General features: G+C 36.8%; 1 long non-coding RNA gene across 1 annotated transcript; it reads left to right on the top strand.

The window, feature by feature from the left end:
* Nucleotides 1-506: 506 nt before the first annotated feature.
* LOC118238775 lies at nt 507-24,525 on the top strand. Its single transcript, XR_004769866.1, has 3 exons — nt 507-600; nt 23,185-23,262; nt 23,875-24,525. It is a non-coding gene; the product is annotated as an uncharacterized LOC118238775 (long non-coding RNA).
* Nucleotides 24,526-25,200: the final 675 nt, after the last annotated feature.

The following is a 25,200-nucleotide window of genomic DNA, read 5'->3' as shown; positions in this document are numbered from 1 at the left end:
TATGCCATATGGTGGCATGGATGGGGAAACATGCCCTCCACCCCCTACCATTTGAAAACTGCCTTAGGCAGAATTTCCGGCCTCAGAGACAAAAGGACAGAAGAGCTGGCCCTATCTTTCACCAACGGCAGCAATTTGAAGAGTCATATACTTACCTGGGAGAAACATGACAGCTGTCTCTGGTTTTGTGAGTGTGGGAGAAATAGACCCTAGTTCAAGGGTATGAGGTTAGAACTGGCCATGCTACTTAACTGCTTGCTGCACTTGGCCAGCTAGCTGGAGCAGTGTTGGAGATCTCACCCTGGTGGTGATAATGAGGCAAAGCAAGCTAGCTGACCTAACAAGCTACCACCCAGGCCCGGAAACAGTTATGACTTATCCCACCCCAACATTCACCTCATCTATAAATTGCTAAAGTATGTGTGTAGGGGAAGCTGTAGCCACGCCTACTTAGGGGCTAGCTACAGGTGTGTCTGACCACGCCTACTAGGGCGTGGTCAGGGTGATGAACAGTGAGAGGCGTCAGGTGCCTGGGTACTTTCAGTTTCATTTTTCAGCTTGCTGTACAGACCGCTGCCTCACTGGCTGGCTAGGTGCTCTGTAAGTAAGGGTTTCCCTTATTAAATACCCTTATATTTCTACTTGGCTCCGTATTGGTAATTTCCCACTTTATATTAGAAAGCAGCAGACATGCAAATCCAAAGCTACAAGATCCCCAAAGCACAGGACAACAATGGGATCTCCAGGAACAGGCCTGTCTCTAAGTCTCTAAAGTGTTTGAAGACCACCTGTCTGTCTAACATATTTCTATCTAAATAGATAGGTGCTCTATGTAACATGTCTCTATAGAGTAGCAGAAGGCACTTACAAGTAAAGATGTATGGACTGAGGGGCATACTGTGTGGCTCACTAGGCCATACTATAGCTTCCACATTGATATTTACTTTCTCTTCCTTAATTTTTTGTTTACGTTTGTTTTGTTCTGTTTGCAAGCTATACTTTTAAATCTTGTTCTATTTTGTTGCTGAGGTCACAAGGGCAGAGGGCACAGGGCAGAGGCAATGGGACTGGGAGATGACTGGGTCCAGATGGGATTAGAATGCATGATGTAAGACCCACAAAAAAATCAATAGACAGTTTTTTGTTTTTGTTTTTGTTTTTGTTTTTGTTTTTAAGGGAATAGGCTGTATGAATCTCCAGAATGCATGGTAAAAGTCTTAAAGTGATAAACCATGATGTGTAGGTATTGGAAGTCTACAGTAGAACTCATAGTTCTCTTCTTCATTGTGTTTGTTTTTGCTGAATTAGGTGATGTTATATCATGATTAAAACATAACAAACTTTCATTCTTAAGTTTAATGTCCATGGGTTCAGGTTTGAGAAATGCAGCACTTTCTGTTTAGTGCCCAAAGTAGCAGTATCTCAATGTTTTTGTTATGTGTAGATAAATTACCTGCTAAATGGGAAAAGTGTTTTTAGAGAATGTCACTCATAAGGAAAATGTATGTAACAAACACAGTGAGAGGTTAGAAGAAATCGCCTTGGTGAGATGATGCTTCCGATTCTTCTGAGATCACTCCTATATGTTTAGCATCCCATGCTGTTCGAACTGGGCTTCTAAAGGTACATTGTTTTTATCTGCTCTAAAATTACATACAATTGAAGCCATTCTGTGTGTGAAGTTTTTTCTTTTAAATTCTGTGAATCTTTAATTCAATTTTGGGCAAAAAACTGGTGGAAAATATTGTTCCTTAAAATGCCACTTTATTGCGATTTATTCATTCAAAATAAATTTGGTCAGTGGAATTAATCTAGGGAATTGTAGCTATTTTGTTTAAATTATTTTATCTAACCTGAATTTTTAACTTGATGAAACATCTGAAGTGTCTATTTATGACCATATTCCAACAGTATTTTATATATTCTTGCTATTTTGACGTGGCATGTTTCATTATATAAGATGATTGCTTGAATACAAATGATTATCTTTAATGGGAAAAGATTTTAATGCTTTGATACCAGTGACAATTATTTACTTTCTTTTTATTTGTAGACACTTTTACTATTGTGTAATATTGTATTCTTACCTAGATTAAACTTAGTATATTTTCTCTTCAGTCACCTTCTGTCACATTTATAACTTTATCTTGCTTTACTAATTGTAGAGTAAAATATTAGTTCTTGGTCACCAATGATATTATAAACAGACTAGGAATGTTAGCTTTGCCGCCTCCAAAGGCATTTCTCTCTCAATTAAAACTTCTTTTTCATACTCATATTCTACAAGCAATAAAGTTGTGAACTTTATATCTGTCTCTTTATTTGAAATTGTGATATGGGTGTTGCCCATGGTAACATCCTTTAAGCAATTATAACCATGTTTCCATGACTTCAGAACTGCATGTAATCTTAGTACGTTGGCTTTTGTCCACTTTCAAATACCGATAGTGAACCCATTATCTTGTATATACCAATGACACACCAATGTCACAAATATTCTATGTAGTACAACCAAAGAAATACAACAAATTATTCTATTATTTGTTATAATTTTCAGTCCATTTAATTAATCTGAAATTTTTAATTTTAACCTACAGTCAACTGTCTAATATTAAATACAAAATAATGCTGGACAATGAAATTAATAGACATTATAATGATTATTAAGTATTTTAAAATGAATATAACTGATTTTAAGATTTGGGTGTATAATTATTTCTATTACTTTATTTGTTTTCCTCTATATTCGATGTCACTTCACATTAATAATTCTAATATTGTATCTTAAGTTTGAATATTAATTATACCAGTATTAAATTATAATAAATATCAATGCTAATTCAAAGCATAATATATTACAAATTGACTATAAACACATGGATTTATGCATATGCTTTATAAGATATGCAAAAATGGCACACTTCTATGTTTGAATTTAGGAATCTCAGAATGATTTAGCATGAAATTTGTTGTGCTAAATACCCAGAAAATAGAAGACCTTGAAATTGACTTGACATGTTAATATCATAGTTTATAGTGGGTCGCATTACAATTAAATGGGGATTTTATTGTAACTAGATATGGTGCATTTGCCTTCTGAAACCACTGTTACGTTAAAGAATTATATGGGGATATTATTAGCTCTATGGAGAGGACTGTTTGAAAGCTGCTAAAGTTTCTGAGATTTATGTCCAAATATAAAGAGCTTTAGGACTTATGAATTCATAGTATGTAGTATGGAGGCCAGGAAAAAGGGAATAGGGAAGCAAGAAGATATACAATATTTAGACTCTGAAATTCTGTCTTTTGAAATTATATGTAATGTATTTAATTTATGTTCTCATTTCCTAAATAATTATTGAAAATAGCTTAACTTCAAACAGGAACATCTGATCACTGATGCTATTCTCTTGATTCACTTTAGCAATGGAGAATGTAAGCAGTTTTCTCTCAAATGCAACCAGGAGTTTGCATCTTCTGATGTCAAATTTTAATCAGTATTTTAAAGCTTGATGTACTATGTCAATGCAGTGGACTAAATTAAACACAAGTATTAGTGTTTTTTTTTTTTTTTCATTAGTTAAGAAACGATTATTGGTTACAGTTGGCGTCGTGAGAAAGGTTACAGCTATTAAAACAATTCCTCTGCTGATAATTAGCACCATGTAAATAATGTTGACAGTTAGGTTTAATGCCTTTTTACTTGATTATAATGGGCTTATCCTTAAGAACAAAGTGAAAATCAAAAAACGTAATTTTGTTTAGGTCACAAATTGATTTACACATGGTTTTGATGATGAGCCAAAGTCCAACTTAACCTTTCTTTTTAACTCTCCCCAAACATTTGAATATCTTTAAAATTTTTGTTTGCATTTGCACACAGAAAAATGGCCTTTTATTTGAAGTCTGTATAGATTTTGGCTAATTTATTTGCATAAATTCCGATTTGTAGCAAGGCATTTTAAACTGAGTGCTTCCAAGGTCAAACAAAATTGTTTAAAATGAATAAGAGCTACATAATTTTGCCTTCACAAAATCTTTTCATAGGTACTTCATTATTAAGGAAACTATATGAAACAATAGTTAAAACATTAGCTCTGCAGAAGAGTTTAGAGTAATGAAGAACAAGCACTTGGCTCTAAAAAGTGCCTTAGTGTTAAGAGTCAGTAAATTATAGATTGCTCCATTTACCCATGTTATGTGTGTATGTATATACATATATGTATATTTACTGTTATATGTATTTTACATAATATGTTTATAGGTTTACATATAATTATATATGTTTATATGTATTACTGTTTGTATGAATTTATTACGAATTAATAGTTCGTTTTTACAAAGCACATACTATATAGGGTAACTATCTTATTATTAATTGTAATGTTTTAAAACAACCTCATAAAAGATATTATCAATTTTGTTTTCTCTTTAATCTTTACATTTTATTCAAAGTATTACAACCTCTTTCCTAAACACATTAACATCTATCCTAATTTTTACGTATTCATTTGCACATAATAATACATATATTGATTCTATTTTATTTTTATTTTAGTTCTGTTACATATTTAAATATCTGTATTTTGGTTATTTCTTACAATGTGTTTTGATCACATTAACCTTGTTGTTAAACATTTCCCCTATCCAGTTGTTGAGTTTATTTAAATTGTTTCACTACCAATAAAGACTCACCTATCAGATATTGGAGTGAAAACCTGATAGATCAAAAAGCTAAGGAGGCTCAACCAGCTGGCCTTCCCTTTCTTACCAGAGACCCAGCAAGCACCTTCCTCTCCACACATCCCAGGTCAAAGAGACTGTGAAATCTCTAAGTCCTGACCTACTCCTCCTCTGTGTCTTCTCTATCCTTATTCCTGGTTTATTTATGGCTTATTCTGATCAGTTAGTTGTGCTGGATCCACCTACTGACTCAATGTCAACTTTATTAATACAGTCTTGGTTTGTCACAGTGTGATCAAATATCATGTGAAATTTACTCCTTTTGATCTAAATAAAAAGAAAAGGTTCTAAATGTCCACAGTAAAAACTACAGTTAAAAAAAAAAGTCATCAAGTGAGAATAGCATTCACAATGTCCATTCAATTTGTATTTGCCAAATTTGGAGAAAGTGTTCTATTATCTATCCTATCTTGGTGAGTCCAAAGTTTTATTCCTGAACAACTTTCTTTTTTCTTTTTCTTTTCTTTTTTCTTTTTTTTTTTTTTTTTTTTGTTTTTAGAGACAGGGTTTTTTTTTTTTTATTGCTTTGGAACCTGACCTGGAACTCACTCTATAGACCAGGCTGGCTTCAAGTGAACCACTTTGTATCAGAACTTTTATTACCAACCTAAGGTCTTTTTAGACCTTAAAACATTTTCTTAGAAAAACAATTTAAGCTTTCATGTATCTCAAACTTATGAACTTTATATCTCTTTGGCATAATTCTTTTCTAAATTTGTTAACAAATAAAATGGCATAACTACCTAGTCTTCAACCCCCCTAAGAGACCCGAGAAGGAAAAAATATTACCTGAGTAAGCAGAAAGTGCAGAGAAAACAATTTCCAAAGCTATAAAATAACAGAGACAACTGGCTGTCGGAAGTCATGTATAGTTCCTCTGTGGCATTGGGGCATCCTTTTTTACAATATTGGACAGATTTTTCTGTGAAGAGGAAACTTTGAAGTAATGGCCTACCTTGTCTTAAAAAAGTCAGTCAGCTTCTTTTGTGACCTGCTAGTCAAATTTGGACACCATACTTTCAGCAGTTGAGGCCAATGCAGTTTCTTGCCCAGTGGCTAGCTTTGCCACATGAAAGCAAACTCCAAATCCAGGTAACTTGATGCTATTCATCCTCTTTTGAAGTAGATTGGTTCTGTCAGGAGCAGACATGTTACACTGTCATGAGAAGCCTTATTTTATTTTTAAAAAAAAATCCTAACAAGCATATTCTCTAGGTCTCTAAAGTGTTTGAAGACCACCTGTCTGTCTAACATATTTCTATCTAAATAGATAGGTGCTCTATGTAACATGTCTCTCACCTTGAAAACATACCATACATGGCTGAGTTTTATTGTTGTAGATGACTAATTACTAATATTGATTTAATTATTCTAAATAATTTGTAGCAACATCTTTCAAAGACTAGAACTTTACATTTGTAACTAAGCTCCATATGTAAAATACCTTAAGCAAGACTGGATATATATGTGTGGATGTGTGTGTATACAGTATGTTGTAACAAAATAATCTTAAATTTCTAATAATATACCAAAATCTATACCAAAGTGACTAGTAGCTGCTTTTAAATTAAAGGTAGCTTCAAAAATTTGTCATTTCTATATCTCCCCTTTATTTTTTTTCAAAAAGAGATCCCTGACTCTAACCAATTTTGCCTACTTTACCCCTGACCATTACCTGTAACAACTTTCAGCAAACCCACCTTAACAATGGCTTCAATTTGCCAATATTTTATTGAGAATTTTTGCATCAATGCTCATTAGGGATTTTGGTCTATAGTTTTCTTTCTTAGTTGTGTCTTTGTGTGGCTTGGGTACCTCAGTTGTTGAAGCTTCATAAAAAGTGTTTGCAAGGACCCTTCTATTTCAATTGTGTGGAATACTTTAAGGAGAATTGGTATTACTTGTTCCTTGAATTTCTGGTAGAATTCTGCACTGAAGCCATCTGGTCCTGGGTGTTTTTTTGGTTTAGAGACTTTTGATGACAGTTTCTATTTCATTAGGGTATATAGGTCTGTTTAAATTGCTTACCTGTTCTTGCTTTAATTTTGGTAAGTGAAATCTATCCAGAAAATTGTCCATTTCCTTTAGATTTTCAAATTCTGAGGAAGACAGTTTTTCGAAGTATGACCTGATAATTCTCTGGATTTTCTCTGTGTCTATTGTTATGTCCCCCTTTTCATTCCTGATTTTATTAATTTGCATGTTTACTGTCTGTGGTTTGGTAAGTTTGGATAAAGGTTTGTCTATCTTGTTGATTTTCTCAAAGAACCAACTCTTCGTTATATTGATTCTTTGTATTTTTCTCCGAGTTTCTACTTTTGATTTCAGCCCACAATTTGACTATTTCCTGGCATCTACTCCTCCAGGGTGCATTGGCTTCTTTATGTTCTAGAGCTTTCAGTTGTTGTTAATTCTCTGGTGTGACTATTCTCCAGTTTCTTCATGTCAGCACTTAGTGCTATGAACTTTTCCTCTTAGGACTGCTTCCAAAGTGGCCCATAAGTTTGGCTGGACAATGGCAAACATCGGTAATCCAATGAATGAGCAAAAACAATCCAACCCCTTCTGAGGAATGTGGGTGCCATGTTCTTAAAATTGTTTGCTCTTCAAGTACCTCTGTCTTCTTCATATGTGTGGTTTTTAGGGCTTTTTCTTGTGCTTCAACTATGTTGGTATATCAAGGATCTACTGTGGTAGGATAGGTAGGCTTTAATGCAGACTTATTGCCCTGGATTTTATTAATTGTGTGTGTGTGTGTGTGTGTGTGTGTGTGTGTGTGTGTGTGTGTGTGTATGCTATCTTATAGGTGTCTACATTTTAGATGACTATAGTTCTAGGTATTGACTTCTGGATTTGCCTTTGTTGGGTGAGTGTTTTGCTTTTTGTTTCTGGTTCCTCCCTATATTTATAGAGAAATGGATGGCTGTGAGTTGCATGGTAAGAGCTTTTATTTGAATCTAATAGTTGGGGCCGCTGGGATTGCAGGTAAAATGTGTTTCTGGGTATTTGGAGTAACAGTTTCGAATAAGGAAATGCCAGGTTGTTCACAGGAGAGAGGAGGGAAGATTTCTTGCTTTCTTCCTCTGCTAGGTTGGGGGAGACAGTGAAGAAAGGCCGCCAGAGCATCTGCTATTGTGCTGGGCATGAGATAGTGAGTTTGGATCTAGAGGAACAGAAGGGAAGAGGAATGTCTCCAGATAGCCTAGCTGTCTCTCTGGAAGGAGTAGTCTGTGGCTTAGTAGAAGGTGTCTGCTGGGGCTGGGAACTGACACAGAGCAACAAGCAGGAAGAAGAACTTTAGGAGGGGCAGGCCTGTGAAATCCACAGGTGATAAATAAGGCTTAGCAGGTGTACTCTTGCAGACACAGATATGAGACTGGGTGATTGGGTTTGGAGGAGAAGATGGAATGGTGAATGCCTTTAGTTGGCTTGCCTGTTTTCTGGTCTGCTCAGCTGGTATGTTCCCATTGAATGCCTACTGGTTTCACAGGCTAGGATAAAAGGATGAGTTGGGTGAAGGAAGGTTTTTGGAGAAGACCTATGTGATCCACTGGGGATGGGGTCTGAAAAGCAAAAGGAAACCATAGCAGGTTTTCTGCTATAAAACTGTGGTGGAGGCTTCTACAGGGTATTTTGCCAGAATACATAAACTTGGAAATTGGTCCTCTACACTTTGTCTCTGATCAAAGCTTTTCAGTATTAGGCTTAGGAATGGTGAGTGCAAGGAGTTACATTTTTGAATTCTCATTCAATTAAATCTCGTTCCTTAAAGTAAGAGTCATATGCATGCATTTGTTCTGCCTCCACAACAGTGAGAAAAACCTAAGTGAGAAAACCTTTGGATTTCAGTGATTCAGATTTCCTCCTTCTTGAACCAGAATGCCTCTTTTACCTCATTTTACTTTTCTATCTTTGTGCAATTTATTTTGAAAGACCTCAGAAGAGGTACTTTCGTAGAAGGAGACCCGCACCCAGGAATCAGCAAAACCATGAATTCTGGATGCAAGAGCAAGAGGGTTTATTAGTAGCGCTGGTACCCTGGGGCTTAGCTTTTGGTAGGCTAAGCCCCAAGCCAAGGGAGAGGGGTCCTTATATAACTAAAAAGCACAGTGCAGAAGCGAAAAGCATAGTTACAGGGATTCTATTGGACAATTTAATGAGGTACAGAGTTATTTTAGGTCAGTATATTCTCAAGGTCTGCACCTGGTACAACAGACCCAATTCCCCCCTCCACGTCCAGATGGCTGACCTTGGGACGGAGGTTCCCCATCGGGCGGGGGGCGCGGGGGCGGGGGGCGTCCTCTCCCCTCTCGGCCCCAGCCCCGGGGCGCGGTGCCAGGTGGGCGGGCCTGGGTCGAGGGCCCCCCGCCTGGGTGAACCGGCTTGGGAGGGAGCCAGCCGCCAGGCATGTGGGAGTGTGCGCGCGTAGGGGAGTGTCACCGAGAGAGAACCAGCCAGGGGGCGGGGTCTTTCATTCCCCCATTTCTCTTGTAACTGAATGGAATCTTTCATTCAGAGGTCTCTGGTTAAGTCTTTCTATAAGCTTGGCCATGCTGTCTCTAACTATTCCTGTATGGTCTGTATAAAAGCAGCATTCTTCCTTGAGGGCAGCACATAGCCCTCCTTTCTGTAAAAATAATAAATTTAACCCTCTTCTGTTCTGCAGGACTACCTCAGAGAGTGATGTTAAGGATTTCTCGAGTGCACTGACTGACTCTTCTAGGACCTAGATATCTGTGTGCATGGCTTGTTGTAGAAGCTTAAAATGATTAATTCCCTGTAGGGCAACGGTTCCGGTCCCTATGCCGGCTGCTATGCCCCCCACTGTTATCCCTCCTAATAATAGGGCCATGGTAAAGGATATTGGCTCCCTCTTATATCGGGTTGATTTCCCTAGTACGCTGTAAACATATTCAGGTTGGTGATAGTTTTTACTTTGAGTCTAATTTTAAAGATGGCCCCCCTGATCTGGTCCCGACAGGTACCAGTGAAGGCCCCAAGCATATCCCTTCTGTCATTTTGTTGCTTTCTTACCCTCATCTGTAAAGGAAATAAGGAGAGGCATAGAGGTGGTACCGGTGGAGCCCTTTTGCCATCCTCTGGTTACCTGAATCTTGTCCCATGAGGATGAAGGCTTCCTGTGAGCATCCCCTGTCGTTTCGCATCCCCATGCAAGGGAGTTCCTTTTGACTTAGCATTTTAACCAGGGAAAATGGACGGCGAAATTCTTTTCCAAACTGCTTCCTGCTGACTTTGGGACGAAGTTAGGGACCCCAGAAGGTTGAAATGCTAGTCAAAAGCAAAAAGGAATTTAGGCAATGGGGAATCCATCAGGGGCTTCTGGTTAGCAGACACTGTTGCAGAGATAGGGGGTGTCCATATCAGCAGACTGGTTCACATCCATAGCAAGTCCAGGGCTCGCAGTCTACTTAGAACAGTCTGAAGTCAGCAACTGGTACTCAGATGTCTGTCAGAAGCAGAAATCTGTTTAAGACATATTTAAACTAGGAACAGAGGTTAAAACTTATTTATAGAAGCCCACAGTGCAGAAAAACCAGATATCTGGATATCTGTTCAAACAGCAAGAACATATTTATAACTTTGAGTCCTAGCAAAAACTACAGATTTGGGCTATAAGCATGTACATTTTTCTTCTGTCCAGAGAGCCAGGTATGGATTGGACAGAGGTGCCTTTGGCCTGATGAAAAGCCCTTTAAGTTTGTACTTAGATGACAACCAAAATAAACTTAAAAACCTTGAGCTTGTGCCTGAACAGTAGATAGTCATTATTTTATCAGCTAACATACTGACTAGTCTATAGTGGATCTGACTGTCTGATGCTGTCAAGCTGACAACCAGTAATATTTCAGAGATCTGAGAAGGGTATATTTTATCCGAATCTACTAAAAAGTGACAGAAGCCAGTTAGAAGCAAGTCCATATACAGTTAGCCAAACCCAAGTTTCTCCATCACCGTTGGAGGCAGCTGTCTCAAAGAACAGCAATCTTCGCCAGGCCTATATTGTGAGAGGTTTTTTTTTTTCTCTCTGTGGAAGAGGGACATGGAAAAGACTGACCTTGTTTTGTCTAGGCAAAGGGGTACAATCAATTTTCCAGCATCCAGCAGCTTCGTCCACAGTCTCGGCCAGGTTCTGGCAGGCGGCAGGTTTCATATCTGAGCATCTGCTCATTGGTCCACGTGTAGGAACTGAGGTGCCTGTAATCTTCGGGTCATTGTCAGGATCTGGCAGTCTGTCTGACATTATAAACTTTAGAGATAACAATTTAAATGCCATATTCTGAAGATCTCTGAAGCATTAGAGGTCTGTTTGTCTGTTTTAATTACTTGCCTTAAGCACACATTAAGTATACAGGTGGCTAGGTAAGGTCTTATTTCTGTAAATAATTTTTAGTCTGACTGTAACTGGTTTTAACTTAGTAAGATGTTTGAAACAGCACAGCTGAACTTAAAACTGCATAGAGCTACCTTATATTCCTTAAACAGTAGCTTAACTTCTTTCTTAGGCAGGGTTTTTCTGTGACTTTGGAGCCTGTCCTGGAATTCGATCTGCCGGAACAGGCAGGCCTTGAACTCATAAAGATCTATCTGCCTCTTATTCCCAAGTGGTGGGATTAAAGGCATGTGTCACTAATGTTCTAAACTTAAGGCGTGTGTTACCTACATCCTGAGCTTAAAGGTGTGTGTTACCAACATCCTAAACTTATTTCTAAAATATAAACTGTAATATCATATAATAGATCAGCATCTTTCATAAAACAAAAACTTTACATTGTCAGGCTTTGCTCAAAAATAATTTTAAATTGAAGCTCTTTAAGTACAAACATTAATAAAAACAAACATAAAAAAACTGGTTTTAAAAAGAAATTTAAATTCCCTTAAGGTCTTTCTGTAATATATAGAAGCATTAACATTGTAAATCTCAATTGAAAAACTTGTTTCTAAGATGGTACCTCTAATTTCCATGCGGTCACCTTTAGTCAAGATGGTGGTTTAAGTATTCTTTTTTTAATTTTAGCAAAATGGCGACCAGTCAAGTCATATGAACATTTTAAAACAAGTATATATAAAACAGAATTAGCTTAATATGGTTAAAATTTTAGACATGAGAAACCATAGCACAGTTTACATTTTTCTCTGACTTATAATAACCTTTTTTCTGATTTTTAACAACTTTCCTCTGACCTTTTACAACTTGCTTTGACCCTCCATAACTTTCTGTAACAATCTTCTCTGCTATGACTTGCTTGCTTTAATTTTCTATAACCTTTTAGTTCATTTCTCTGACTCTCTTAGACATTCCTAGACAAATTTCCTTTTTATTATTTAAGTTTCCTACATTTTTTTTCTCATTTTTCAATCAACATAAAAATTTTGTCAAAGTCCCCTTTTCATGAAGTATAGCAAAAAGCACATTGATCCCTGTCCAGGTCGCTGGTGGCCTGCCCTGGATCTTCCGGATCATAGGGAGTATACATCCTATATATTTCTTTTAGTCTCTCTAGAAAAGCGGCAGGTGATTCCTCCGCCCTCTGTATCATCTGCTTCACCTGGGCCAAATTGGTGGGTCGGCGTCCTGCCCCCGGGAGACCCGCTGCGAACACCTGGTGATAGAGACGTCCTACCTGCTTCAGTGGTAAAATCCCATTCAGGTCTTTTAAGAGGGCAAGTGCATCAATTTCATTGGGCAGCTGTTTCTCCTCCGAGGTTAAGGGGACCTGCCGGGACCGCCTCCGCCTATGCGGCGGCGGCCGCTTCTGCCTCTGGCGGGGGCGGCAGCGGGCGGTTAGAGGGGGAAAGGAAGGGGGGGGCCCTTGGGGTGTCTTTTACCTGAAATATAGTTTGGGGGTTAAAGGTATCATCCCGCAGCCAGCCCACGTCAAAGGCTGGCCATTCTGAGGAACAAAGAGTAATCCATTTGCGTTTATGCACATCAACTACAAAACAAAGACCGAACAACACAGAACAGGCTTTCGCAGCGCGGTTTCGACAGAGAGTCGAAAGTAAAACTCCAGAAAACAAATGAGCCCACTGAGGCTCCAAGTGCTAAGGCATCTACCCTAGCCAGAAAACAAATGAGCTCACTAAGGCTCCAACGCTGCCAGGACGTCTCCTGGAGCCGCGGCCAGGAGTTCCTCCTCCTAGCCACCAAATACTCAGCTGGGTACTGCAAATGCAGGCGCAGTTCATAAGACGGATTCAGACAGACAAGACGAGACAAGACAGCGGATCCGCACAACGCTTACCTCCCAGATGTGGGTCGGTGGTCCCTGGGCGGGTCTCAATCCCGGACCGAGCCCCCAAATGAAAGACCTCAGAAGAGGTACTTTTGTAGAAGGAGACCCGCACCCAGGAATCAGCAAAACCACGAACTCTGGATGCAAGAGCAAGAAGGTTTATTAGTAGCGCTGGTACCCCGGGGCTTAGCTTTTGGTAGGCTAAGCCTCGAGCCAAGGGAGAGGGGTCCTTATATAGCTATAAAGCACAGTGCAGAAGCGAAAAGCATAGTTACAGGGATTCTATTGGACAATTTAATGAGGTACAGAGTTATTTTAGGTCAGTATATTCTCAAGGTCTGCACCTGGTACAACAGACCCAATTCCCCCCTCCACGTCCAGATGGCTGACCTTGGGACGGAGGTTCCCCATCGGGCTGGGGGGCGCGGGGGCGGGGGGCGTCCTCTCCCCGCTCGGCCCCAGCTCTGGGGCGCGGTGCCAGGTGGGCGGGCCTGGGTCGAGGGCCCCCCGCCTGGGTGAACCGGCTTGGGAGGGAGCCAGCCGCCAGGCATATGGGAGTGTGCGCGCGTAGGGGAGTGTCACCGAGAGAGAACCAGCCAGGGGGCGGGGTCTTTCATTTTCAACTGCCAAAATTTCATTTTCCATATAAAATAAATATGTGGTTTATTTTATGTTCATTTGACATAATCTATCTAAAATTATCATCTTATATCCTAGAACTGCTATTTACCTTTTACTTATAATACAAAACATTGGATTTATTCAATATGTGAAACAGAAGCATAAGTATAACTTTTTAAAATAAACAGTTGCCTTTTTAAAGATATTACTTACATAACACACTCACAATTAGATTTTAGATTTTTTTTGAGAAATTTATTATGTATCTACAGTTGTCCTGGAATCCACTCCCTTGTCCAGGTTGGAAACGAACTCATAGAGATCCACCTGGGTCTGCCTTATGAGTGTTAGGATTAAAGGGGTATACCATCACCACCCAATAGTAATTATTTTATTTTGGTCTTACAGCAAAGATATCTAAGTATCTACTTATGTAGATAACTAGAACTGTTATTATTTTATTTAGAAAGATAGGATCATGAATGAAAATGTAGAAAGTGATGATTTTGGTTGATGATGCAGAAGGACATTTTAATGGTGACTAGGTCATGCTAATCTTCAATTTTCAACCTTATTGAAGCAGATTTCAATGAGTTATTTATCAGAAAGGAAGAGGGTACATATTTAGCAACATATGCTTTTCAAAACCAAAGGGCATTAGATATTTTAGCTGAGCTCTCATTGCAAAGCGTTTTGACTACACAAGCCTTCAATGCAGATGATTGATAATGATACTTCTGATGCAGTAAAGATGTAATCAGTTTCTTGTTCAAAGGGGATGCCAAGACCACTAATAAATCCTCTACCACTAGAGAAAAAGGCCTGTGGCATACAGAAGGTTAGACATAAAAGAATGGATCCCTACTGTGAGCTTGTGAAAGGACAGGCCCCAAATCCCTTTCACATAAAGTGCTTCTATAAGGTTTGTAATAGTTTCATTTGACAGCAAAATCTCACATGAACTGATAAGAAATATTAAATCTTGGATCTGCAGTCTTGTGTTGAGCACACATACTGATACAATTTATAGACTGTGGGGGACCAAAATATTTCCGCTATGGAATATTTTGAGATCCAGCCTTGGGTTTCACCAAACATGGAACACAGGAAAGCTCCAGCCCACTATTGAATTGTTAATGCCATTAAGCTGCTATTGTTTACCATGGCCTCAGGGTAATATGCCTCCTAATTTGCATCTCTATGCTCCTAAGCATCTGAATAGGCCCTCACCTGGGCTGGCAGAGCAGAAGTGTGTGAGTAACTTGTGAGGATGGAAGGTTAGGAGTTAGAGGTGAGGACCAGAGGAGAGCAGAGAGAATAAAGAGAGATGGTTCCCTCCTGGTCATGACAGGACGGTTAGGAAAGACCAGAAAAGATGGCTAATAAAGAAATGACTCTAGTTCTACAACATGGAACTGAGAGCTGTCTGAAGATGACAAGATGTCTGTATTTGGTCTTTATCACCGCTGGGTTGCTAGGAGCTTCAGGGTCCACACCCCCCCACTCAGGCAGAACCTCATGGATTAAGGCTGAGACACGTGGGGTCACAACAAAATTAGACTGTTGGTAATTTATTCTATTTGATACCATAAACTTCAGTCTATCTTCTTAATTACATGTAAATATTGGAAAATAAACTGAAATCAACTAGAATAAAGTGTTTCAGGTGAGTACTTGTAGACTCAAATATTAGTTTTGATATTTCAGATTTTGGTCTTCTCATTGTTTGATTCATTATTTGTATTTGACTGTTCAAAATGTTCTATATATTATATAGAAATTATATGCACTTTGACATATATGAACGTTCTGATATACATACATACAATTATTATCCTTACATGAAATAAAAGCTTACTCATACTTTTCTAACTTTTTAACTGTCTATTTTTATATTTATCATGTAGGACAAATTCTTTTCAAGTATGTGTACATACACATATAGATGTCTGTGTGTGTGGGTGTGTGTGTGTTTACATATACATGCACACATTGCTGAATTTACCTCATATATAGAAACATTTGAGAAAGTGAAGTCTTAGAAGATAGGGGTAGAATGGAAATTTATTGTAGCTTGGGTTGGTGTACAATGTTATTTGTTAAAAAATCCAAAATTCAGTGAGAACTAAGGAATAATTTTAAGAGGTCTATATATTGTGTGGCATGGTGACAAAACTCAGCAATTGCTACATCAATTCTTGAAATAAACAGGATTCTTTAATTTTGTTAGAAGAGCAAATAGCCTGAGTTGGTGATATCAGACACAAACCATGAAGATAAGTCAAGAATCTCTGAATCACAAGAACCACTGCCTTGACTTTTTTATGTTAAACTATTTATTATTATTATTATTGTTGTTGTTGTTGTTGTTGTACATTTAAAATTCCCTATCTAGCATTTCATTTTAATTTTTTTCTTTTAGAGAAAAGGTATATCAGATCTCATAAAGCTGGAGTTTTCAGGCAGCTGTTAGAAGCCTATTGTGAATGCTAGGAGCCAAACACAAATCATCTGGAAGAACAGGGAGTGCTCTAAGTGCTGGGACATTCTCTAAGATTATCTATGTGTCCAATGTTTCTTCATTTCTGTTTGGTTATTATTGGGTGGAAGGATGTCTGGATGGTAAAAGCACTTTATGTTCTTGAAGATAACCTGGGTTTGCATTCTAGGCCTCATATCATACTTCAGAATGGGCTGTTTTCCCAGTTCCAGGAAATTTCACCCTCTGCCTTTTCTTTGCATTCGCCAGGCATACACATGCTACAAATATGCACATGTAGATAAGAAACTCATTGTTTAAAATAAGATGAGGAAATCCGAAATTACTGAAATTTTAAATTTACTTATTATTTATATACATTGTGGTGATGCATATCACATATAATAAATATATTTGAAGAAATAATAATGAATTTGAGATAGAGACTTTGGTGGTGTGGGAGCAGTGGAAGTGAGTATCTGAGAGCAGAAATGATGTTAAGACAGTATGCATCTATGTGAGTGTCAGAATAATTAAATCTTAAATAGCAAGTAAACAAAAATGTTAATTCAGAAGAGGAAAAGAGACTTGAAGCATGAAATGTTTAATGGTAAAAAAGTTTTTCAAGAAACACTTTTATTTTTTAATGAGCTTATAGCTAAACTACTTTTAACTCAACACAAAGGCAGAAGTTAAATATGATGGAATAAACTGATGACAGTTGGAAAGGGTATGTTCTAGTCAGTCACCTTTAGCTGGCACTTAACTATCATTAAATACAAATTTATATTTTCTAATCTACGCTACCATTTTCCTTGATGAATTGAGACTAAATTGGCAAAAGTTACTTAATTCATTCAAATTTTAATGGAGATTTATGTAGTTTTTAAAGTTATTTTTATGTAAATGCACTTGTCTAGGTTAACTTCAGTACTTAAGTATTGATGAGATTACTTTGTGCCCACAACCAATAGACATCATTTGTCTAATGTTTAAAATATTCTATATTAACTAATTATCTATGGTTGTAAGAAATTTTATTAAATTGGTTCCATGTATTTTAAATTTGGATTTCATTTCACTTGACTATTTCTATCTCTGGGATCAAATTTTTAATATTTTAATGAAGTCTGTAAGGTTATAGCATCATGCTACGATTTCAATAATGTAAGAGCATAAAACATTGCTAGCCATAGCCAGTGAATAATTTAATTAGGTTATTTCAAAAAGAGTCATTGGCTCCATGGCTGACTTAACCTCAAATCTCAAATTTTCATTAGAAAATCACAGACATATTGCATAATCTAATTTGTCTTGTAATCATATAGTTCACTTTCCTGTCCTGTTTTTTCTTTACCACAACGTAAGGAAATTTGAAAATCATTTCTTTATATATTCTTCCTATCTCTGTTCCCATAAAATTGCTATTTATACACTTATGTGGGCCAATTATGAACCATAGATATTTTCTCAGGAGTTGAATATGGAGTACATACAGGAAAGGTATATAAGAATAAGGGTAAACACTTGTAATGCCACCAGATAGAACTCATATTTAAGGCAAGCTTGTGGTATGTAGCTAAGCCCTGTACCTGACAGGAAATGAGGACAGGGTCAAGTTTAGGAATGGTGGAATTAATTGAAATCAAAATACAGTCAATAAGCTAAGGTTAAGACAAAGGTATAGGTTAATAATACCTCATAATATTAAATAATACATATTTTTGCAAGTGTACACGTGTATAGAATGTGTATTTATGTGTTTGGCATGTTTATGAGCTTATGTATACGAGTGATACAAATGCACATGTTTGCGATTGTGTGTAGATTCCAGGATAGATACTTAATATGTTTCTTCATTTCTCCTTTATTTCCACAAGTGGATCTCTCTATATTTTTAGAGCTTGTCAACAGTCTACTGTGCCTCACAATCTTTCTCCAGGAATCCCTTATAACCACCTTCTGGGTTTACAAGTTGGCCACAAAGTGACGTGTCTAATCCATACTCCATTCCTGATTCTTGCACTTTCTCCATGGAGCCAACTCCTCAGCCTAAAAGAACTTGTATCTTCTAAATGAGAGAATGTTAAGGGTCAAAACAATAAAGGAAGCATAAAAAGCACTGTAAAAAATATTTGCTTATGCTCAGGATTAATAGTGTTCTGATGCATATTGTTGCTGTTAACAGTTTCATTTCTTTCTTTTATGAAACAATGACCATAGCAATATTAGTACTGTAACAAATTCTCCCAAGAGACATCATTATAGCATAATATACTGCCTTTTAAAAGTCTCACAAGAACTATCTAATCCCATTTGCTATGGGCTCCAAATAATAAATGTGTATTTGAAAATACAGCAGTAGATAGGCACATTTTTACTTTTTTAAATTTCTGAGTATTTATTTTAGTAAGAACATTTGTCTATATCAGAGGACATAAAAAGATTCAAACATGCTTTAATTTTAATTAAGCCTTTAAATAAGGCAAGTTGTAAATTTATATTGTTTTGGGCTACAGTTTCTTCATTGACTATATTTCAATTGCTTTATTTAAGCCTGCAATTTAAACTTCATTTTCAAATGTTTCTTTAAAATAACCAATAAATACAAAAATAAGAGAGTAAGTGTTACATGTATGCACATGGGAAAGAAACACAATTTTACTTTTCAAAACAGTCTAAGAATTCAAACACAAGGGACTGGAATGTAAGAAAAGAAGGCAAGTGTTGATTAGGCTGTGATTTGCACAGCTCACAGAGGACCATATGTGACAAAAGGAAAGATGTGAATACAGGAATATAAGTATACAATTGAATCAGGGAGAGAAGGAAATTTTCTCAATTACAGAAAACTTTATAAAATAGCAGAATTGGAAAGATAACAAAATATCTACCAATGACCCAGTGAAAATACTCTTTAAATGCTAATCAGATTAAACAATTTATATGCACAAAGGTAAAATGATGACCATTGTTTTTATTAGACTATTAGTGATCTAGTTTCTATGCAATGTAAAAATCAGTCAATGAATCAGAAACACGGTATCCAATCACTTTCTTCTGTGTCCTGTAGAATATCTGGCAGACTCTTTTATGAAGCAGGATTCATGAAAGAATGTCCAATTTTGTTTTGGCAAGTTCAGCAATCTGTTTTAGGTGGGACTTCCATGTCCAGGTTATACAGAATACAGTCAAGCAGTCCAAGCAAAGAACAGTTCCTTGCCCAAAAGGCTAGATTTGCCACATTGAAGGAAACTCCATAAGGAGATTCTTCAATGCCTAACATAGATTGAAGTACTCGGTGCTTCAAGGATCAGATGTCTCACTGTGAAGAAAAGTCTAAGGTTCTAAAACATTTAAATGCTATATTATGTAGGTTTTTGAAATGTTTGATGGTTACCTATTCATCTGAAGTATATCTCTCTATGGTAAGAAACTCTAACATGACAATACATTTGACTATTATATATGTCTATTAATTTGTATTTATTAATTATCCATTATATTTTAATGATCTGCAGAGACATAATAACTTAAGAGTAGAAATATATATGTAGTATAACATAATTGACCTTAAATTTGTATAAATAAACCAATATCCATACCATGTAAAGTATTCATTTCCATATAATATGTCCCCTTTTTCTTTAGAAAGAGATTGACTGTGACCAGTAACCATTTATTTGTTTAAAAAACCTTTAAATGAAAGCAAACGTAACAAATATTATTTTGGGATTTGGATATTGTCCCCTAGACTAATTCCTGCTTATATTTAGTGCAGGAATTATGGTCAAGTCCTGATTAGAGTACTCTGGGTGGTTGGTCTATCTCAGCCAGTAGTTCTGAAGCTATTGGATCATTGTTTCAGTAGGCCTTATTTGATGAAACCATATTATCCATGAAGGAATACACAGCTTTTCATCTTCGGTAGAAACAAAAACAGAAGCTCTTTTCCAAAGTAATATATCCTTAGACCCAAATTTTGAAATCAACATACATACACACATGCACGCACACACACACACACACACACACACACACACACACACACACGTATGTATGTATGTATGTATGTATGTATGTATGTATGTATGTTGGTTTAGCTTAGCATAGCGCCACCAGCTAACTTCTGATTGGTTCCTTGTCACAAGACAGGCATCTGACCTCTAAGTGACTAAGGTTCCTTGTCATGAGACAGGCATCTGACTTTCTAGTGACTAACTTTTGATGGGTTCCTTGTCACGAGACAGGCATCTGACCTCTACATGACCAAGGCAGGTTTATGGCAAGCACGTGTTCGGCTGTTATGGCTGCCAAAAGGAAGCTGGTTCCTTCATTCCCCCATTTTCTTTTCTGGAAATTCCAATCATGGAATTGCTGTCTCTCTAGTATCCCCATCAGGGAGTGATAGATATTGGCATCCCCATGCAAGGGAGTTCTCCTTTTGACTTAGCATTTTAACCAGGGAAAATGGACGGCGAAATTCTTTTCCAAACTGCTTCCTGCTGACTTTGGGACGGAGTTAGGGACCCCAGAAGGTTGAAATGCTAGTCAAAAGCAAAAAGGAATTTAGGCAATGGGGAATTCATCAGGGGCTTTTGGTTAGCAGACACTGTTGCAGAGACAGGGGGTGTCCACATCAGTTGACTGGTTCACATCCACAGCAAGTCCAGGGCTCGCAGTCTACTTAGAACAGCCTGTAGTCAGCAACTGATACTCAGATGTCTATATATATTATATATATATATATATATATATATATATATATTATGTATACAGTGTTCTGTCTGTATGAATGCCTGAAGGCAAGAAGAGCATACCAGATCTTATTACAGATGGTTGTGAGCCACGATGTGGTTGCTGGGAATTGAACTCAGAATCTCTGGAAGAGTAGTCAGGGCTCTTAACCTATGAGCCATCTCTCCAGCCCCGTTGTAGCTTACAGAAGGCCATGTCTGTAAAAGGTATCTCTCAACTTTATGCCTGTTTGAACTTCATAACCCAACTATAATAAATATTGATCCATGCCATATGAAAGGATGGCATGGAATAAGAAGCCATGAGGACTCTGTAGCCAAAAACATTTATCATCTCATCAAGTTCCAGAGTTGTTCCCATATTAGAGAGATTAGCATGTATGTCACCTGTCCTACAGTCTCTCTTGTTTTTTTTTTTTTCATGTCTGTATCAAAGATTTTCAGGTGGTGCCTCCTCAATCAAAGTTGATCTTCATTAATTTAGAAGAGAACCATGAATTTTGTTTCCTTTGAAATAAAGGCATAACATTTAACCCAATGAAGCACAATTTTTGACTTCCATTTGGAAAATAAGATAATATCTAACTCGATTTAATTGAGCAGTTTACATAATCCACTCTCTTTCACCAGTTACTGCTTTTTGTATATTAGCATTTAAAAATTCAAAATCAACAAAGTACCAAACAGAATCCAGAAACCCTGTGTATTTCCCATCTTTCTTGTTACATTACTCTTTCTTTAAAGACTTTATTACTTTTAAGTTATTTATTATTTTCTATGACTGTCTATATCCATTTTATTTTATTTTTCAGTATATAAGCACATTTTTAAGAATACTGTATCTGTTCGGTTGTTTTCTCTGTTTGGATTTAACTTTCTGTGCATCTGTAGGATTCTCTAACTATGGAAGACAAATCTACAATGGCTATACTAACTCATCAGCCTGGTGCAGATGGCTACCTCCACACTCCTCAGTTCTATAAGAGCCTAGCTTCCACAATATGCCATGCCTTTTTATCTAGCATAATGGCTGCTCAACTACTCTGCTATAGAGCAGGACCTCTTAAAGAGCATCAGGTCTGTATGCTGAGCCTCCCAAGATACCACTTTTTCAGGCCCTATGTGGATATTCAAGCCTCCTTGTTAGATGGTATATGTAAAGGATTGTTTTTTATTTCCCACCAGCAAGCTCCCAAATAATGCCACAGAGACTTCTTATTAATTGTGAAAGCTCAGCCTATAGATTAGTCTTGCTCCTAACTAGCTCTTTTAACTTAAAGTATCCCATTTATATTAATCTACGTTCTAACGTGGTGTTACTTGTCTCCCATCTTTTACCTCCTGTTTTCTGTCTCCTGACACTTCCTGTGCACCTAATTTTTCCTCTTCTTCCTTTCTTTCCCCAGAAATCCTACCTATTCCTCCTACTTAGTTATTTGCTATTTGACTTTTTCCTATCAATCACAATAATACAACAGATGTAGTGTACAAATACCCCACAGTGTATGTTATTTTATTATTTTTATCTATATCTGGCATCCATCAAACTATTTGAATGAGAGAGAGTTCTTACATTTTAAATTTTCTTTATATTTAAGAGCACAGGTGCTCATGGACTGTCAGATGATTTCATTATTTATAGTGAATGAGGACAGGGCTGGCATCTGTTTGGTTTTGTTTACATTTCTGTTTTCTCACTGTTTTATTTTCCCTTGTGATAAGTTACTTTAGCTTGTGTTCTGCTCATTTTCATGTTCTACAACTTGTAAGAATTCCCCAAATCCTAGTTTGAAGGTGTGAAGGCTGTCTTCCTAAGTAAAGAATTTGCATTTGGCCTGTCAAACACTTGAAGCACTACAGATACAGAACTGTGTCTAAACAGCCATATGTATGAATTTTGTTCCTGTTATGAATGGCATATTTTTATTCTGTTTTCACTAGCTACTGTCCCAATAGGCTAAATTATGAATAGCTATGTAACTGTATCTATACGTAAAGTATCTATATTCAAACCATCTCCTAAAATGATTATATATTTTTCTATATAAAGTTTCAAAAGTGTCTACATATCCCAAGCTGTCTTCAACCTTGCTGTGCTGCCAAAGGATTACTTTATATCAAACTTCTATCTGCTTAGTGTCTAGATTAATTTTTCTATCATTTCTGATTTTAATTTTGAAGTGGCTAGCTGAAATGATCCAACCTCACATATTACTCTAGCCAGGACTTGAGACAAGCCTTGCAATTTCCCATTACTCAGAGAACAGACAACAAATGATACATATACCTCTCCCAGGGCTTGACAATTAACCCAACATTTTCTTTTCAGGATCCACTAAAGATGTCATCACCCCCCAGACAGCAGGAAGTAAATTTAAGAATATGATGCCCACATCCCCAAGAGTGGGTGAGTTTTGGTTTATGGAAATTTGTCATTGTTTAGGATATTTGGTTAAAAGTTGTTTCTGGTAATGGTCAGGAAAAAAGCTAAACAAAGGAGATTGGATTCAGGGTTCTTGTTTTAAAAAGAAAAAAAAAGGGATACAGATATGGTAGGATAAAGTGGTGTATCATTGGATCCACTCTGAAAAGAAAAAAAGGGGTGTATATATGATATAATAAATAGGTAGATTGTTGAATTTACTTCAAAAAACTACTAGTTTTAAATATTTCGCATTGCTTTAGGTTTTTTATATTGATACAAAGTTGAGATTATTTTTTTAGAACAAACTTTACATACATTTCTAATCTTGTTCAAGTTGTGGTACATATACAACTCATTTAATAATGTAATCAAGATTTTTAGCCCTTGAAAGTTATTATTACCAACTCTATAAGATAATAAGGAAATGCATTTTAACAGTTAGTTACCTGTTACAATCATTTTAGGTGTGCTCTCAAGGTGAATGGAGACATATTTTACATAAATAGGTCATCTTCAAACACTACAAAAATCTGAAGAATATAGCATTTAAGATTTTTTAATAACATCAGTTCTTTCTTTTTTTATGACAATGAGACATATCTGTTCCTGGCAGCACCAATCTACTTTGGAGAAGATTGTGGACATCAAAGAAAATCCATATGGAGTTTATTTTCTTTTGCACAAATGTTAGCCACTATCAAGAAACTACTCTTGCCTTGACCGCCAACAATATGCTGTCAAAACTGGACAAGAAGGACACAAAACAAAGGACTGCTGAACTTTGCCAAGACAAAATAGGACATCCCTTGAGAATATCCTACTTCACATACAAATCTGTCAGATATGCTATACCTGTAGGTCAAATATGGATGCCCCAAAATTGCAGGGGAACGTTGGGTGACTGCCAGGCAGTCAGCTGTTTCTGCCATATCTCACACATCAAGAAGTACAAGCAAGCTGAGGAGTTAGTAAGGTAAGAGTTGGCTGTGGCTTGCTCTTTTCTCTTTATAATCTTTCATCATTTGCCCCAATGCTCCTTTCTCTTTATAATCTTTCATCATTTGCCCCAATTTCTGGCTGTGAATTTTATTATTAAGACAAATTAGAATTCATGTTACAATTCTCCAACAACATGTTTCACAGAACTACTGTGCTCCAAAGTCTTTACTAAATACACCAATTTAAAAATAATTGAATAATAATACAAAGAATAAATAAAAAATATCGAGAAATATTATTTCAATATGCATGTAACAATTTGGCTTAAGTTGAAATAATTTCTGTATATTAGATTTTAATTTGATTTTGTTAAAATGTAATATAGTTTTCTATTATTATTTGACTAATGTAACTTTAATTACAAACATCTGTAGTTTATTTTTATTTTTATGTCTGTGATAAATAGATTCTATCATATAGTGCCTAAAAATGTGCATTTCATGTCTCTTTTGTGCATTCCTTAAATACACCATCTTAATTAAATGTAGACATTGCTGCTTTTTGTCTTTTTTATTTTTATGTATTGTTGAGTATGGTTTATGCTTGATATCAAGTCAACTTTTACCATTGTAATGTATTCATTCTTTATCCACTACTTACTTATTTAAAAGCATCAATCTTCTCTTGAATCTCTGTTTTCCTAGCAGTGACACATGCATAAAAACACAAGAATGGAATGACTGACAGCCTCAGTATTTCAGATGTTTAATCAGTCCACAATGAGCAAGTAGGGCAGTGGTGGCGCACGCCTTTAATCCCAGCACTTGGGAGGCAGAGGCAGGTGGATCTCTGTGAGTTCAAGACCATCCTGGTCTACAAGAGCTAGTTCCAGGACAGCCTCCAAAGCCACAGGAAAACCCTGTCTCGAAAAAAAACAAAAAAAACAAACAAAACAAAACAAAACAAAAAATACAGAGCATC

The sequence above is a fragment of the Cricetulus griseus genome, chromosome 4 (assembly GCF_003668045.3).
Source record: "Cricetulus griseus strain 17A/GY chromosome 4, alternate assembly CriGri-PICRH-1.0, whole genome shotgun sequence".
Lineage (NCBI taxonomy): Eukaryota > Metazoa > Chordata > Mammalia > Rodentia > Cricetidae > Cricetulus > Cricetulus griseus.
Note: the sequence above shows the minus strand (reverse complement) of the source record. Positions and strands in the feature narration are given on the sequence as shown.